Here is a 13778-nt window from a genome sequence, read left to right as displayed (position 1 = left end):
AGATGCTCTCAAGAGCTCCTATGTAAGACACACTGGGGATCGCGCTTAACTGGCTAAGTATATTTTATTATAAAGCTGAAAAGTTACTTTCCTTCAGGATAATTCCTCGGTATGTAAAGAATAAGAAGCTCAGGCGTACTCCTAATAGAGGGCCCTAAAATAGTACTTTCATTTCCAAGAGAATATTGTAAATCAATGGCAAAAATTTACGCAACCTCGGACCACAACCTCTTTATGTCGTGGTCAAAATTTTAACTATTAGCTACACACGCTCTTTTACTGTTTTTGAGTGCAGTGCTAATAACAGCTGTTTGAAAATACAAAATTAATGAATGTTCAGTTTGAGCAATGTTATTAAATACCGCTTCTTCACTGCACTTATGCATTTGTTCCTTCTGAGCTTCCTTAAGCAGTGTTTTCATTCGCATTAAGGAATCATTTATTTAAATGTAATTTCTAACCGTAGTCTAGTTTGTGAAGATCACATTCTCTTTTACGTAAATAAGACAAAATACAGTGACACAGGCATGAACAACAATACCATAAGACTATCTTTGTTTAAATCCCTTTAGAAAAATTTTGCAGGGTAGCCCTTTACAGATCCTGTCACAATATGCAGTAACAGGAAATAACATTTATTCAAATGTGGAACAATCACTGTTGATGCCTGAAGACACTTTTAGAATATGACGATAGCGGTCAATGAGAAATTATAGCTGATACGAGAAGCACCACATCTGACAAGGACGTGAAATAAATTCTTAAACCTCCTTTATTAACACTATCGATTTATCAGTAACATTCCAAACGGTTATTCCACAATAAATATGGGTTCTGCAAGGCTGTCACATATACTATTCATAACCTAAAAACAAACTTTTGCGTGAAGTCTTTGCTTTTGTACTCATAAAGCAGTTACATCGCTCTTTATTGCTTTTGCAGCAATCTCACGCCATAGACGGTATATGTTACTCTACATTTACCAAAATAACATGTCAGTATATTATTGTAAACGAAAAAGTAGGTTAATGAAATAAACCATATCTCAAGATAAAAGAAAAAAATGGGTTTGCTGTGTAGAGGACTGGTCTGAGACCCCTACTGTGCCAGCATGGTGGAGCGCAGAGTGCAGTATAACAGGGCGTTTGGTGCTGGCTGCTAATGATACAACATTAGTATACACTTACAAACGATTTTTCTGCTCAATATGTCCGCATTTGCATACTTCTTTCCTGTTTTGTGAAATACTTATACTCCAGTTCACTCTCTGAGCGCCTACCTCGTTAATCTACTAGAAGGCTCCTTTAATCCTTGCAGTTATTTTAACGATGTACGGTCTGTTACTACTTTGAAACTGTGGTAGTACACTTAACAACAAAAATACGTAATTTCATAAAACACTGTAATCATCTCCATTTCTGTCTTGGAATAATTCGGTTCTGCCTTGTTGAGATGCCATAATCTACGGGATTTCTTTAAAGTCTAAATTTTGACTGAGCTGCATTCCACTCTACTATTACTAGCATCACAAGAAAGGACGAATTCTTTTTCAAAACCTGGAAATATCAGTACTGGATCTGATGTCAGTATTTTGTACATCTCAAATTCTGTTGGGAAGTCTACTGTCCATTCGAATTCTGCACAATTTTGCAACAATCAGTTCAATGGTTTGGCAATTTTTGCAAAATATTTAATTAATTTCCTATAATAATGGCATAATCCTAAAAATGACTTAAGCTGTTTTTGTTGTTTGCAGTATTGTGATGTCACAGAACGCTGAAATTAGTTGTGCGTTAGTTTTTATTCCTTCTGCACTTATCACTTCGCCAAGGCACATAAATTTTATTTATGCAGTGTGGTATTTAGCTGAGCTGAGCATCAGACGTGCTGTTCATAAACTGTTAAATGCTTCTCCTAAAAGCTTTTCAAGTTCTTCCATGTCTCTGGAAAATACAATGATGTCATCTCATTACACCATATACTTTTTACATTTCTGTCCACAAAGTAAAGCCTTAAGACCAAATAGCATGTTCGTTACTGGTAATGCCCTGATGGTGTTGTGAAGGCTGTTTCCGGTCTATTATCTATAGCTAATTCTAGTCAGTAATACTCTCTTCTTAGCACGTTTGATGTTTGGCCATCCTCCGCAGCAAGCATATAAATATTTGTTTTGTAAGGTCCACTGCTGAAAACTATTTGGGAATTGAATACACATCAGTGACGGTTTTGGCATTCAAGTATCTGTAATCGCAACAAAATTTGTACCCCTTAGCACCATCTGGTGACTTTTTTTGAATGATGATGACATTTACACTCAATAGACTATAATTATGTTCATGTATCCACAACTGCAACAGAATCTGAACTTCTTAGTACCATCTAGCGACTTTTTGGGGATGATAACGACATTTGCACTCCGTAGCCTATGACTATGATGTAGCATTCCCTCTGCAAGTTGCTGGTCAATATATTCTTCCATCAGTAGTTGTAAATCCTTGAGAACATGATGCAGTTTCCTATAGATTGGAGTATTGTTACCTGTGGGTATATGATGTTCAACTTGCATCACTGGTAAAAGACCATTTGTGTTAACAAATTTAAAAATCGTAGAAACAAAGCTCCCATCACTTTCATGCAAGTGATTCACTTTCTTACATAACGCAGATGCATTAATAGTTGGTTGTGGTTCTGGTTGTCACATGAAATACCAATGTGTTCTTCAACCAGAACATTTAAATTGGCAGTCTTCAATCTCTTTGGCTTGAGAGTGCAGGAATAAGAAGAAAGGAAAACATCCTGAGAAAAATCGTTCATTAAACACAAACGGGAATGCATCGCCCAACTCAGTGCATTTCCAGTAGAACGGAGCACTGCACATTCGTATGCAGAGATGGAATGTTGCTTGTTAGGCACAGTCCAGGACAAGTAACGTAAGTTTTTAGCAGACACAGGTCCTTACGTGTCAGACGTTAGTCTAGATCCGCCATGCGGGGTAGCCTCGCGGTCTGGGCCGTCTTTTCACGGTCCGCGCGGCTCCCCCCGTCGGAGGTTCGAGTCCTCCCTCGGGTATGGATGTGTGTATCGTCCATAGCGTAAGTTAGTTTAAATCAGATTAAGTAGTGCGTAAGCTTAGAGACCGATGACCTCAACAGTTTGGTCCCATAAGACCTTACCACAAATTTCCAAATTTTAGTCTAAATCTCTTTGGCAGGTCTTCTCGATAAAAGTTACGTGATGTAGGTGACAATGACGTGAAGTCATTAGGGACAACAGTGGCCGACTTAAGCACTGGATCTAAGAGTTTCTAGAGTACATGGAAATGTTGCCAAACGTTAGTGGAAGTTATTATGTGATTCTCAGACTAGACTTTCTGGATAAACATCATGCCTAAATCAATCTTTCTCGCTACACAACGCAACTCAGGGGATTTTTGTTTCCGCTGGAAACAACTACTGCGAGTTAGGCAATGTCGCAAGCTGTTACCACCAGAACTGTGAACAAGTTCGGTAAAGATTTGTTCCCGTTATAAAGTACCACCAGGTACAGGAAAGCTTGTTCGAACTTCTGTAGATGCCGATGTAACTCAAGAAGAATTGTGTGTGGTAGAACACTATTGTTGTTGTTGTTGTTGTGGTTTTCAGTCCAGAGACTGGTTTGATGCAGCTCTCCATGCTACTCTGTCCTGTGCAAGATTCTTCATCTCCCAGTACGTACTGCAACCTACACTCTTCTGAATCTGTTTAGTGTATTCATCTGTTGGTCTCTCTCTACGATTTTTACCCTCCACGCAGCCCTCCAATACTAAATTGGTGATCCCTTGATGCCTCAGAACATGTTCTACCAAGTGATCCCTTCTTCTAGTCAAGTTGCGCCAAAATTTCTTTTCTCCCCAATTCTTTTCAATACCTCCTCATTAGTTATGTGATATAACCATCTAATCTTCAGCATTCTTCTGTAGCACCACATTTCGAAAGCTTCTATTCTCTTCTTGTCCAAAATATTTATCGTCCATGTTTCACTTCCATACGTGGCTACGCTCCATACAAATACTTTCAGAAACGACTTCATGGCACATAAGTCTAAACTCGATGTTAACAAATTTCTCTTCTTCAGAAACGCTTTCCTTGCCATTGCCAGTCTAAATTTTATATCCTCTCTACTTCGACCATCATCAGTTATTTTCCTCCCCAAATAGAAAAACTCATTTACTACTTTAAGTGTCTCATTTCCTAGTCTAATTCCCTCAGCATCACCCGACTTAATTCGACTACATTTCATTATCCTCGTTTGCTTTTGTTGATGTTCATCTTATATCCTCCTTTCGAGACACTGTCCATTTCGTTCAACTACTCTTCCAGGTCCTTTGCTGTCTCTGACAGAATTACAATGTCGTCGGCGAACCTCAGCGTTTTTATTTCTTCTCCATGGATTTTAATAAATACCCCGAAATTTTCTTTTGTTTCCTTTATTGCTTGCTCAATATACACATTGAATAATATCGGGGATAGGCTCCAACCATGTCTCACTCCCTTCCCAACCACTGCTTCCCTTTCATGCCCATCGACTCTTATAACTGCCGTCTGGTTTCTGCCTTTCGCTCCCTGTATTTTACCCCTGCCACCTCCAGAATTTGATAGAGAGTATTCCAGTCAACATTGTCAAAAGTTTTCTCTAATTCTACAAATGCTAGAAATGTAGGTTTGCCTTTTCTTAATCTGTCTTCTAAGATAAGTCGTAGGGTCAGTATTGCCTCACGTGTTCAAATATTTCTACAGAATCCAAACTGATCTTCCCCGGGGTCGGCTTCTACCTGATTTTCCATTCGTCTGTAAAGAATTCGCGTTAGTATTTTGCAGCTGCGACTTATTAAACTGATAGTTCGATAATTTTCACATCTATCAACGCCTGATTTCTTTGGGATTGGTAGAACACTACAAGTTAACAAATAGTTATATAAAATGCATTGTTTTATATCCAGAAGCATGTTGGTGTTGTTGTTGTTGTTGTCTTCAGTCCTGAGACTGGTTTGATGCAGCTCTCCATGCTACTCTGTCCTGTGCAAGCTTCTTCATCTCCCAGTACTTACTGCAACCTACATCCTTCTGAATCTGCTTAGTGTATTCATCTCTTGGTCTCCCTCTACGATTTTTACCCTCCACGCTGCCCTCCAATGCTAAACTTGTGATCCCTTGATGCCTCAGAACATGTCCTACCAACCTATCCCTTCTTCTTTTCAAGTTGTGCCACTAACTCCTCTTCTCCCCAATTCTATTCAATACCTCCTCATTAGTTACGTGATCTACCCATCTAATCTCCAAAAGCATAGTATGCATTAATAATTCAAGGTTTTCGGAAGCCCCCATTTTACAAACTTCAAGAACTTATAGACTTTAGTGAATAACTAACATTCTGAACAGGACTCTAGGCGCAGAAACGTCATCCAACGACGCTACAGGGCGTCATAGATATAGGCGCCCGCGCATGTAAATACACTGATCAACCAGAACACTATGACCACCTACCTAATAGCAGGTATTTCCACCTTTGGCATGGAAAACAGCAGCGACGCGTCGTGGCACGAAAGCAATGATGACTCGGTAGGTCACCGGAGGGAGCTGGCATACATATGCACATACAATCTACCCAATTCCTGTAAATTCCGGGGAGGGGACGATGAGATCTGACGCCAGATTCAATTACATCACAGATGAGTTCAGTAGGGTTCAGATATAGCGAATTGGGAGGCCAGCCCGCAGCTCGTATTCGTGCGGTAGCGTCCTCACTTCCCGCGCCCGGGTTCCCGGGTTCGATTCCCGGCGGGGTCAGGGATTTTCTCTGCCTCGTGATGGCTGGGTGTTGTGTGATGTCCTTAGGTTAGTTAGGTTTAAGTAGTTCTAAGTTCTAGGGGACTGATGACCATAGATGTTAAGTCCCATGGTGCTCAGAGCCATTTGAACCATTTGGGAGGCCAGTACGTCAATCTGGACTCTCTGCTGTATGCCTCGAATCACTCCATCACACTCCTGGGCTTGTGACATGGCGCATTATCTATTGAAAATTTCCACTGCTGTCGAGAAAAATTATCATTGTGAAGGGGTGTACGTGGTCTGTAAGCAGTCATGGTGCCTTGCACGTGCTCCATTGAACCCATGGATCCCCACGATGTTCCCCAGAGCATAATGCAGCAGCAGCCAGCTTGTCTCAAACCCACAGTAAAGGTGAAACTTCCTGGCAGATTAAAACTGCGTGCACCCACCGTGACTCGAACTCGTGACCTTTGCTTTTCGCAGGCAAGTGCTCTACTATCTGAGCTACCGAAGCACGACTCACGCCCGGTCCTCACAGCTTTACTTCTGCCAGTATCTCGTCTCCTACCTTCCAAACTTTACAGAAGCTCTCCTGCGAACCATGCAGAACTAGCACTCCTGAAAGAAAGGATATTGCGGAGACATGTCTTAGCCACAGCCTGGGGGATGCTTCCAGAATGAGATTTTCACTCTGCAGTGGAGTGTGCGCTGATATGAAACTTCCTGGCAGATTAAAACTGTGTTTCTCATCCTGGAAACATCCCTCAGGCTATGGCTAAGCCATGGCTCCGCAATATCCTTTCTTTCAGGAGCGCTAGTTCTGCAACGTTCGCAGGAGAGCTTCTGTCAAGTTTGGAAGGTAGGAGACGAGATACTGGCAGAAGTACAGCTGTGTGGACCGGGCGTGAGTCGTGCTTCGGTAGCTCAGATGGTAGAGCACTTGCCCGCGAAAGACAAAGATCCCGAGTTCCAGTCTCGGTCGGTGCACACAGTTTTAATCTGCCAGGAAGTTTCCTATCAGCGCACACTCCGCTGCAGAGTGAAAATCTCATTCTGGAAACATCCCCCAGGCTGTGGGTAAGCCATGTCTCCGCAATATCCTTTCTTTCAGGAGTGCTAGTTGTGCAAGATACGCAGGAGAGCTTCTGTAAAGTTTGGAAGGTAGGAGACGAGATACTGGCAGAAGTACAGCTGTGTGGACTGGGCGTGAGTCGTGCTTCGGTAGCTCAGATGGTAGAGAACTTGCCCGCGAAAGACAAAGATCCCGAGTTCCAGTCTCGGTCGGTGCACACAGTTTTAATCTGCCAGGAAGTTTCATATCAGCGCACACTCCGCTGCAGAGTGAAAATCTCATTCTGGAAACATCCCCCAGGCTGTGGGTAAGCCATGTCTCCGCAATATCCTTTCTTTCAGGAGTGCTAGTTCTGCAAGGTTCGCAGGAGAGCTTCTGTAAAGTTTGGAAGGTAGGAGACGAGATACTGGCAGAAGTAAAGCTGTGTGGAACGGGCGTGAGTCGTGCTTCGGTAGCTCAGATGGTAGAGCACTTGCCCGCGAAAGGCAAAGGTCCCGAGTTCGAGTCTCGGTCGGTGCACACAGTTTTAATCTGCCAGGAAGTTTCATATCAGCGCACACTCCGCGGCAGAGTGAAAATCTCATTCTGGAAACATCCCCCAGGCTGTGGGTAAGCCATGTCTCCGCAATATCCTTTCTTTCAGGAGTGCTAGTTCTGCAAGTTTCGCAGGAGAGCTTCTGTAAAGTTTGGAAGGTAGGAGACGAGATACTGGCAGAAGTAAAGCTGTGTGGACCGGGCGTGAGTCGTGCTTGGGTAGCTCAGATGGTAGAGCACTTGCCCGCGAAAGGCAAAGGTCCCCAGTTCGAGTCTCGGTCGGTGCACACAGTTTTAATCTGCCAGGAAGTTTCATATCAGCGCACACTCCGTTGCAGAGTGAAAATCTCATTCTGGAACAGTAAAGGTGTTAAGGAGCTGTTTCCCTTGAGAGCAACGGATTCGCGCCCTCCCATCGGCAAGATGAAGGTATAGGGAGTCGTCAGACCATGCAATGCTCTGTCATTGCGCCAATGTCCAGGGCCGATGATCGAGTGCCCACTTCAGTCGTAGTTTTCGATGGCGTGGCGTTAACATTGGCACATGCATGGGTCGTCGGCTGCAGAGGTCCATCATTAGGAGTGTTCGGTGCACTGTGTATTCACACACACTTGTGCTTTAGGTAGCATTAAAAGCTGATATTAGTTGTGCCACAGTTCGCCGCCTGTTCTGCTTTACCAGTCTGCCCAGCCTATGACGTCCGACATCTATAATGAGGAGCAGCTGCCCTACCCCATGGCGTCTGGACGTGGTTTCACCTTGGGTTTGCCAAGCGTTGAAGACACTCACTACGGCACTCCTCGAACCGCCTGTAAGTCGTGCAGTTTCCGAAATGCTCGCGCCACCACAATCAGCCCTGCAGCCCTCTGTCAAACTCAGATAGATGCCTACCGTCCCCATTCTACACACAGACAGCATGTTCACTGGTACTATATGCACAGTGCGTGTGTCTGACTAGCGGTCATTTTTCGATAGGTGTCGCTGCTGTCACCTAGACAAGTTTGTATCGATAGTAGGTCGGTGATCATAATATTCTGGTTGATCACTGTATTTCTAGAGAGTGGTAGCACAATGGATTTATTCAGTTTTCGCACCGGAACCTGTCATTGAAAGTTGGTACAAAAATGAAAAACCAATGGGCGTAGCCAGAGTAGAACTGTGAAACAGCGGTCTGTTAATAAATGGTACCCCTAGTGATATAGCAGGGGCACAATTTCGTCTCCCAGTTACTATAATGGATACAATCAAAATCCAGTTCTCGCAACGTACGTTGTACTGGCTGGAAAAACCATTAAAAATGTTATCAGCACAATACCTAACATTTCTCGACAACACCTTAAACACCCATCTATTGTCAATATACGAGGTGACTAAGTCACAGAAAGAACGAGTTTCGGCAGAACAGCATATTTAAAGCTACAGAGATAAACAATGGTATAACATCATGACCATAAGCATTTCCACTACCAGTGCTGCCCTGGTTCTGCTAACAGTTTTTGCATTCTACTCTTCCTTGAGGCGAAAGCCACTCACCTATCTGAATAGCTAATCCATCAAATACCCTGCAAGTTGCTAAATAGTAGCAATAAGCGATAAAAAATGTAACAGTAGCAATAAAGAGTGTAGCGCAGAGTAAGATTGTAATCTTGTACTAGAAAATAAGGACTCAACAGTGACAGTACAGTATTAGGAACGATTCAAAATACCGAGTGAATAAGTTTTCCAAACGTTCAAATAACAGAAATAGGGAAGGTTGTTATTATCTTTGTAAGCGAAGAGAAAAGATCACGTAATTCTAACAGCACAGTTTGATTCCGTAAGATATTAAATATTTTTCAGAAGAACAGCTGTGAGCTTGCTAATAAGGAGGAAAGGCAGTCAGCTGAAGCCCTGAAAGCCAGTCTCGCAAAACAGAGCGGTGGTGAAGACCGCTGATGAGCCCGGAAAAGTAGGGTACATTCGCTTATAGCCGAGCAGACAACGTCATTGTCTGAGACAAGCTCTAACAAATATTCTGGCTTTCGAGCCTTGGACTCCATCTTTACGCTGCAGTGCACCACCTACAAGGGCGAACTTGTGATGTGCGTCTACCGCTCGCCAATATGGCTTTCACTTTCGAGACAACGACCTACTCTGGTCTGCCGCCCTTGGTCTCTGTGAGCTGCCGACCTCGGAACCATTAATGGGAAGATTTGGAGACTTCTACCTCCAGCTTGTAAGGACAGAGTAATGGCGTTTGGAACACCATCCACCTCTCACATTATTCAGGAGGCAAGCTCACCGCTAGTGCCCCCAACTAGTACCTGTAAGCAGTCATCGACATCCCTGGCCTCCATTGGTCGAAGGGCTACGATTTGATCATCTCCATATCTTGAAGAGGTGCTGAGAGATTACCTGAGCACACCCCTTCGATATCTATGAGAGTGCCCTGGGAGGAATGAAATCTCTGTCCCGGACAGCACGGCCTGTATTATGCGATACGCTGATCATCAACGCAGTCTGCCCGACACCGCGGATTGGTGAGCCGGACGCCACAGGAAAATAAATAAATGTCGTGTGACTAGGGCCTCCCGTCGGGCAGACTGTTCGCCAGGTGCAAGTCTTTCCATTTGACGCCACTTCGGTGACTTGCGCGTCGATGGGGATGAAATGATGATGATTAGGACAACACGACACCTAGTCCCTGAGCAGAGAAAATCTCTGACCCAGCCGGAAATCGAATCCGGGCCCTTAGGGTTGACATTCTGTCGCGCTGACCACTCAGCTACCTGGGGCGGACGCCACAGGGAAATGTTTGCCAGAGACTGCTCAGACATCGTCAGCAGGCCCCGAGGCCGTGCGCTACACTGCTTCTGGCCTGGGCGGCATCGCAGAGAAGAATACACGATTGTAGACCTTAAGTTAAAAATCCGTGTTCCGCTACTGTTGTGTCATTAGCGCCCAGTGCGCCGACCAGTCTGCTTCACTGCACTCCACGCTCCATTATACCGACACAGTAGGGATCCCATCCAGACCCCTACAGTCATCATCAGTGTTCTGCCTATATGTCGTCTATCATCTTGTATCTCCTTCTTCCTCTCAATCTTCTCCCACAAACCAATCCTTCCAAAGCATCTGCTAGCAAGCACTCCCTTCTCAATGAATGTCCCAACCAGTTCTTCTTCCTTTCTCTTACAACCTTCAGCAGACATCTTCGCTCACCAACCCTTCCCAATACTCTTTCATTACTCAATCTCTCCATCCAGCTTATTCTCTCCATTCTCCTCCACATCCACATCTCAAATGCTTCTAACCTTTTTTCATCCTCTCGTCTCAGCGTCCATTTTTCTGCCCCATATAGTGCCACACTCCAGACAAAATATTTGCCAAGCCTTTTCCTTAGTCCTTTATCTAATTTGCCACACAAGAGTCTCCTCTTTCTGTTGAATGCCTCGTTCGCTGTGGCAATTCGAGTTTTCACCTCCTGGTGACATCTCAAGTCTTCAGTTATTGTGCTTCCAAAATATTTAAATGCATTTCCTTGGCTAATGGTAGATTGTCCTATTTTAATATTCGACAGTCTTTGTCTTGTACTGATGACCATACTCTTTGTTTTTGCTGTGTTTATTTGCATCCCATATTCCACACAAGCTTCATTCAGATCTTTCAGCATATTATTCACTGTCCGCTCACTTTCTGCCACTAATACCATGTCACCAGCAAATCTATTCTCTTTCCACCAATACATATTCCTCTTTTCCCATCTAAGCATTTCGTAATAATCTCTTCAAGGTATATATTAAACAACAGCGGGTAAAGGTAACAACCTTGTCTAACACCTCATCCAATGTTGCTTCCTTCTGACTTTTCATTTCCAATCCTTGTGGTTACTTTCTGGTGAAAATGTAGATTCGGTATCAGTCGTCTTTCTTCCCAATCTACTCCTTTCCTCTTCAAGATATCCATCAGCTTGTTCCACGGAAATCTATCAAAAGCCTTTTCTAAATCTATAAAAACAGCAAAGATTTCTCTACCTTTTTCCATATATCTTTCCCCTCTAGGTCAATAGCATCTCTAGTTCCTTTTCCTCTTCTAAATCCGAACTGCTCCTCTGCACTCTGCAATCCCTCTATCCAGCTTGCCATATAGCCTTCTATTCAACACTCTCAGCAGGACTTAAGTTGCATGAGAAATTAGTCTGATGGTCTGGTGCTCTTCACATTTTTTAGTGTTCCCTACAAAACTTTCGTCAAATGTGCTGTGCTTCTAGGGTTAGCACTTCTCTTTGACACGCTGATACTTCCGTTTTTCCTAACAACTGAACCTCACACGCCTGCACAACAGTCTGTATGAATGCTGGATGAATCGTGATGCTTTCAATTATATAGTCTTGTAACTCTGCTAACGATTTGAGGAGTAAGCTTCTCTTTGTTCTGAGGTTTGTAATACTTCTTGCGTTTGTATTTCGATCCACTTGTTGACTGTTTCCCGTTTTATAGGATAAGGGTGAATGGGTAAACACCGGTGCTGTGCATTCATGCCCTCTATAGGAAACTGGATGGATGTAGCTTTGCTCTGTCTGAACTAACTCCAACGGACGCTATATGGTAGAATAAGACTGGGTTTCTCTCAGCTAGAGATAGTATGTGTTGTACTTCTGCAGGGAATCCTTTTTTTGCCTGGCATAGTGTCAGTGTGTGTGGGTGATATGTTGAGTTGCACAACGAATTGATCTGACAAGTACCCTTTAGATCCTGCAAGAAGCAATTTCCACCCCACACTACTACAGAAGTCAGACAGACGCTCCTAACGTACCAAAAAGAAATGCCTGAAAAACTGTCAGCAATAAATATCTTCTAGAGTCGTCCGCTGTGAGGAAAAGACACAAAAATATTCTATTTTCTTACGTAACTAGTGGAATACTTGGGTATGGGAGTATTGCTAGTTAGTGTAAGAAAAACATTAAACGAACGGAAAATATTATTTATTGCAAAATTTAAGAAAATCAAGTGGTCGGCCGGTGAGACCGAGCGGTTCTAGGCGCTTCAGCCTGGAACCGCGCGACCGCTACGGTCGCAGGTTCGAATCCTGCCTCAGGCATGGATGTGTGTGATGTCCTCAGGTTAGTTAGGTTTAAGTAGTTCTGAGTTCTAGAGGACTTATGACCTCAGATGTTAAGTCCCATAGTGCTCAGAGCCATTTGAATCATTTGAAAATCAAGTGAAACTTTTATTTATAAACTGATACACAAATTTCCAGGTTCTTTTCGGAATAGGAGGTTACCTCCTATGGATAGGAATCCTGTTAATGACGTTCATATACAAAGTATGGGGAAGCTCTTTTATCCCTTTTATTTCAAAATGTTATTCACTCGGCAGAATGGCCGAGAGCCGTGCCTACTCAACTTGAATACTTATCCAATTGAATTTTTCTAAGTACGGGCGAGGCTGTCGCATGAGAAATGTAATGGAGTGACGTGAATGAAGTATGTTATTTCTAATGGACGAAAGATGGGGCTCGCCTACGCTGCAGGGCACAGTACCATGAGCTGCGATGACTGTTACCTGCGTCGTTCGCCACTGAAAAATAACAAAACTATCTCTTTATATCTGGAGTGACCTTCGCCAATCGAACTCTCACTATGCCTTGATGAAGTCAAGGACTCCTATCTGCCCCTAGTCTAGCTATTGGCATGGTACACCAGTCAGATAACCAGTCCACCGCAATGCCACTCAATGTTCGTTCGCAGGCGCTAACTAATACTATGTCTGTGTTCACACCGCACATTAAGTGTCACGGCCAACACAGTGAACAAACGCTTAATCGTGAGCAACTCAATATAGAGTATCAGTCCGATTCGCTAGCGACTGAGGTGCTCTCTCAGTGCAGTACTGAGTAGAGACTTTGTTCCTCGCTGTCTCTGTACATGCACGAGCACACTAGGACTCACTACATGTTCCCGCTACAAGAACGTCATCGGAACAACTTCCCTCCACGCAAAAAGCGAAAGGGTATATAATCCGCTGTCTTTCCCTCACTCCTCTGGCTCATTGCTTCAGAAATAGTCCACCAATCACCGTTACTCTTACAAACGGGTGAATGGCGCTCCGTTTAAGCTGACCAATCCGGAAATATATAGCATCTGCGTTAGGCGTTTACTGTCCACTTGTGAGAACTCTGAAACTGTGCACTAGATCCATCAAAAAAATGGGTATGCTGGGGCTCTCCCAAACAATACAGCGGGTTTTGCTTTTAAGGTGAACATGCAGGCCATTATCCCTTTTCTCTAGCAAAAATTGTTTTGGTCCGTGGGCAGTCGGATGGCTGGTTCAGGTGTGCGCTAACTCACCCTCCTACGGACTTTCCAGTGGGCTGGTTGCCTCCAC

At 43.7% G+C, this 13778-nt stretch overlaps 1 non-coding gene across 1 annotated transcript; it reads left to right on the top strand.

The window, feature by feature from the left end:
* Positions 1–7324: 7324 nt before the first annotated feature.
* Positions 7325–7398, top strand: Trnas-cga (transfer RNA serine (anticodon CGA)). The gene has a single exon. It is a non-coding gene; the product is annotated as a tRNA-Ser (tRNA).
* The last annotated feature ends 6380 nt before the right edge of the window (positions 7399–13778 follow it).

The sequence above is a fragment of the Schistocerca serialis genome, chromosome 6 (genome assembly GCF_023864345.2).
Source record: "Schistocerca serialis cubense isolate TAMUIC-IGC-003099 chromosome 6, iqSchSeri2.2, whole genome shotgun sequence".
Lineage (NCBI taxonomy): Eukaryota > Metazoa > Arthropoda > Insecta > Orthoptera > Acrididae > Schistocerca > Schistocerca serialis.
Note: the sequence above shows the minus strand (reverse complement) of the source record. Positions and strands in the feature narration are given on the sequence as shown.